Below are 5,456 nucleotides of genomic sequence, written 5' to 3'. Positions count from 1 at the left end.
TTAATCAACTTGTATTGTATATTATGTAATCTTGAGATACCATAGACACGTATACAATGTTTCGACCTATCATGTCGACACATCTATATATATTTCGGAACAACCATAGACACTCTATATGTGAATGTTGGAGTTAGCTATACAGGGTTGAGGTTGATTCCAAAATATATATAGTTCGAGTTGTGATCAATACTGAGATACGTATACACTGGGTCGTGGATTGATTCAAGATAATATTTATCGATTTATTTCTGTACATCTAACTGTGGACAACTAGTTATAGGTTACTAACGAGGACAGCTGACTTAATAAACTTAAAACATCAAAATATATTAAAAGTGTTGTAAATATATTTTGAACATACTTTAATATATATGTATATATTGTTATAGGTTCGTGAATCAACAGTGGCCAAGTCTTACTTCCCGACGAAGTAAAAATCTGTGAAAGTGAGTTATAGTCCCACTTTTAAAATCTAATATTTTTGGGATGAGAATACATGCAGGTTTTATAAATGATTTACAAAATAGACACAAGTACGTGAAACTACATTCTATGGTTGAATTATCGAAATCGAATATGCCCCTTTTTATTAAGTCTGGTAATCTAAGAATTAGGGAACAGGCACCCTAATTGACGCGAATCCTAAAGATAGATCTATTGGGCCTAACAAACCCCATCCAAAGTACCGGATGCTTTAGTACTTCGAAATTTATATCATATCCGAAGGGTGTCCCGGAATGATGGGGATATTCTTATATATGCATCTTGTTATTGTCGGTTACCAGGTGTTCACCATATGAATGATTTTTATCTCTATGTGTGGGATGTGTATTGAAATATGAAATCTTGTGGTCTATTGTTACGATTTGATATATATAGGTTAAACCTATAACTCACCAACATTTTTGTTGACGTTTAAAGCATGTTTATTCTCAGGTGAATATTAAGAGCTTCCGCTGTTGCATACTAAAATATGATGTTGTGTAAAAACTGCATTCAAGAAACTGATTTCGATGTAACATATTTGTATTGTAAACCATTATGTAATGGTCGTGTGTGAACAGGATATTTTAGATTATCATTATTTGATAATCTACGTAAAGCTTTTTAAACCTTTATTTATGAAATAAAGGTTATGGTTTGTTTTAAAAAGGAATGCGGTCTTTGAAAAACGTCTCATATAGAGGTCAAAACCTCGCAACGAAATCAATTAATATGGAACGTTTTTAATCAATAAGAACGGGACATTTCATAATCAACGTCTCATATTCCCTTTATTATGAAATCTCACTACACCGTACCAAGTGTAGTCACCAAAACGAAGTACTGTGCAACCGTTGAATACTGGTCGTCCAGTCCGGTTGGGGTTGTCAGGCCCGATAGATCTATCAACAGGATTCGCGTTTACAATACCCATGTAAATAGTAGTTACCAAGCTACAGGGAAATATGCCAGTGGTACAACTCAACGTAGAATATATTTTTAAGTACTTGTGTCTATTTTGTAAACATTTATAAAAGTAGCACATGTATTCTCAGCCCAAAAATATATATTGCAAAAGCAATTAAAAAGGGAGCAAATGAAACTCACTTTTGCCTTGAAGGTATTTAATTCGATTTGGTCTCCGATAGATATCACGAACCTTACCATATATATAATATATCAACATATTTTCTTTTTAAGTAATCGTTACATATATATATACTTTTAATACTTTTAATATTTTCTTAGTCCGTGGTTAGCAGTCCGATGTTAGTGGTCCACAATTAGTTGCTTAAATAAAATAAATAAAGACCCCATCGTATTCGTATTGATCAGAATTAATCTCGACCCATGGTACCATGTTGTCAAATGACGTGTTGCGTACATAAAGTACCGTGTTGTCAAATGACGTGTTGCGTACAATCATGAGGTCTTATGATTAATCTTCTCGTGTTGTTTACGGGTGGTCCTGAAATATATAAAATCAAATCATAAGTAATTATATATAAAATATCATATTAATTAGAAAAGATATGATTAATTTACTTTTTCTCCAAATATTTTCGTAACTAAACTAGCTTCGGATACCCAATCTTGTTTTAGTCGTAGTTTCTTCATTACAACTCCGTTTTTGTTGGTTCAACTTGCCACTTCCTTGGATCGAGTCAAATTTTAAGAATATGAACTAAAAATACCTTAGTTTGTATTCGAAATCATAGGTTATAGGTCAAACTTTGGTGAAACTTATGAAAGTGATCATTTTCCATCATAAAAACAACATTTAATGATCATTTTTCTAAAAATACTTACACTATGAGTTAAACCATAAAATTTTTATGTGTTAACATATTTATAAGAAATATCATTTTTCCAGAACATGAACTTCCAATTCAAAGTTCAAGATGGTTTTAATTATCCAACCCAAAACGGCCCACGGTTGCACTCCGACGACGTAGATTCAGTTTTTAAGATGTTCTTTGTAAAACCAAGTTATATCTTGTTAGGTTAGCATATCATTATGATATATTACAGGTCTTGAAGTGTTTTAAAAGTCAAGTTAGAAGGATCTATTTAGTTTGCGAACAAGTTTGAAATCATTCAAACTATGTTCTTGTTGTTAAAATTTTATACCACAAAATAAGATAGCTATATGAATATGAATTGAATAAGATTATGAACAAGGTTACTACCTCAAGTTACTTGGACAAAGTTACTGCAAAAGATAAGAAATAATCTTGGAATCAAAGAGTGGTGGAGTTAGATCAAAAGATTGGAAGTAAACTTCTTCAAATGGGTGGTTATTTTGATATGTTCTTGGAAGAGTTTTCTTATGGTGTTTAAGGCTTATAATTGAAGCTAAATGATGGGGAAAATGCTTAGAGATGATCAAGTATGAAGTTAGGAGTATTTTGAGAGAGAAATTATGGTGTAGGTATGAGAAAATGGAGTGAAGAAATGGTGTTCATTTATAAAAACCTTTTTAGTTTATAAAGAAAGAAAAGGATTCCTAATTTTGTTTTCTTACTAATAATTCATACTACTTGAAAAATCCTAGTTACCTCATATCTAGGGTAGTAATAATGTTGATTAGGATGTTGATTTGATGTGTATATACCAATAGTAAATACGTATAGAAGCTGGGTATGATACGGGTACATATACCCTAGATATACGTATAGAAATCTTGAGGAAACGGAACGAGAATTCAAATATAGCTATCTTTTGTGAATATACTTATATTGTTTTATGTATTTAAGTCCTTAAAAAGTGATTAAATAAATTATGTATACGATACATGTATAAGCATTATAGATTATAAGTATATATATCAAAGAATGTTATGTATAGTTATCGTTTTGAAAACTTAAGTTAGTAGTTTCAAAATATACTTATAACTCATTGTCATTAGTACACAATGAGATGTTAAACCATCCTTAGATCATGTTAAATATATATAAATGCATATATATACACAAACGTATAATTATCGTATGTTATATAGTTCGTGATATCATCGATCATATTGGACGTTCAAACGTTGTGTAAAACTCTTTTCAAAAACACAAGTCTCAATAATTTGGATTGCTTATCATGTTGGTTTGGTTTAATTTATGTAAATATTAATCTCATAAGTATAATTTGGTCAGAAAATTCCGGGTCATTACAGTACCTACCCGTTAAAGAAATTTCGTCCCCGAAATTTGATAGAGGTTGTTATGGATAACAATAAGAAGGTTTTCATAACAAATATAAGGTGATAATGGAGTTTTATCATCATTGAGTAATGTAGATAAAACGATTCGATTATGCGAAGAATATAAATGAGACTATCGTAAAAGAGTGAGATGAGTAAAATATATTCGTCTTAACCGATGATGTAGTTATGATTGATTTCCGGGATTTAAGGGATTTAAAGAGAATCTTACGTAATAAGATTTGGTTCTTTGGTGATTAAGGAAATTAGGATCTTCTTTGATTATATGCAATAATCTGTTTCGATTGCTCTGTCAGATATTTCACTATAAATTCACCCCTGCGTTTCCTTATTTTCCACGACTCACACCTTCTATTCTTTCTCCCTTGATTCTTACTTTAAAGCATTCATCAATATGCTCCATCCAGTCCTGATTCTTGATATACTCCTAACTTTTATATCTGTCATTCTTCTTTTTCATCTACCACCAGAAGAATCTATTTACTTCTACTATACTCTTGTGTTTATAGTGTTTCTAATTCTCCCGTGTCTCTATATTGCTATCTGCATCGATATACACGGTTTGTAATTTCGGGGTTATTATCGGAGTTTATATTCTTCATTATTTTTCGGCGCTTCATGCTTTCGTTTTCTCTTCCCGACTTCGAGTCAAGCGAGTAATGGTCCGAAATTCGTAGATATGAAATTCAGAATGAACATAGCTAATGCTCTAAGAAGAAAATGGTAATAGAACGATTTTGATTTATTAAATTACCAGAATACCCTGGAGAAGACCGAGTTATCCAGAAAAATATTCTCTTGATATGTTTAGAGATTAGATAGAATGTAAGAGTCGTGTAAATGGCACATGATGACGGTACTGTGAATCATCATGCTTCATTAGAAACTCAGCATGACTTACTGTAATATAATGACGTTGATCAAGTGTCATTATATTATACTAATCCATGCTTCAGTTCCCAACACTACTTCAAAACATTCATATTTTAAACTCGAAGGTTTCAGAATTTACAAACTAACACAGTTTCTTTTATGTTGCAGATATTACAGAGAGATAAATGATCTCAGATAAGAATAGTTGTGAAAATATTGCCAGAAATATGGAGGATATTTATAATAGAACATACGAGAATATCTTAGAATTTCTAATATCAATGGATGATGAAGAAGATTTGTCTGTGAAGGTTTAGAATGAGAAATAAGATGTTTGCTAACGATTTCAGCAGGCACAGAATCATTTGGATTCTTTGAAGGCAAACTTATTCTTTGTGATTTGTCCACGGCTTTCTTCATAGTTTCGCATAATCCGCTTTTTGGTACTAAATTTTCTATCGAGCGTTCCTAACACTCCTTTCTTTATCATCAAACTTTTGGCCATTAAGATCATCTACAACATGCTGCTTCGTCAGCATTTTCAAAGTTAACTGATTTGGGTCATCGGTTATCAAACCGAGGTAGTTTCAGGAGAATTGTGTTTTTTTAGAATGATTAATCGCTGATGGTAATATTGTGGAATATAAAAGGTTCCCAAGTAACAATAAAGAGTACGCATATATATATCGGTTATAATAAAGTTGTTTCGGATGAAAAGTCGGAGTTGACTTGCTGGAGCTGTGACAAAATTAGCTACTTTGGAAAGGGATTGCAAAACGATCTTCGGTAATAACAATGTCAAAGGAACTAGAACAGATACGTGTCAAATGTTTACTCAGTTTTCGAGGGTTTTTCAGGTGCATAACTATATGCATCAATCTTT

This window comes from Rutidosis leptorrhynchoides, chromosome 7 (assembly GCF_046630445.1).
Source record: "Rutidosis leptorrhynchoides isolate AG116_Rl617_1_P2 chromosome 7, CSIRO_AGI_Rlap_v1, whole genome shotgun sequence".
In the NCBI taxonomy this organism is placed as follows: domain Eukaryota; kingdom Viridiplantae; phylum Streptophyta; class Magnoliopsida; order Asterales; family Asteraceae; genus Rutidosis; species Rutidosis leptorrhynchoides.
The sequence above is the reverse complement of the archived record's forward strand: the minus strand, read 5'-3'. Positions refer to the sequence as shown.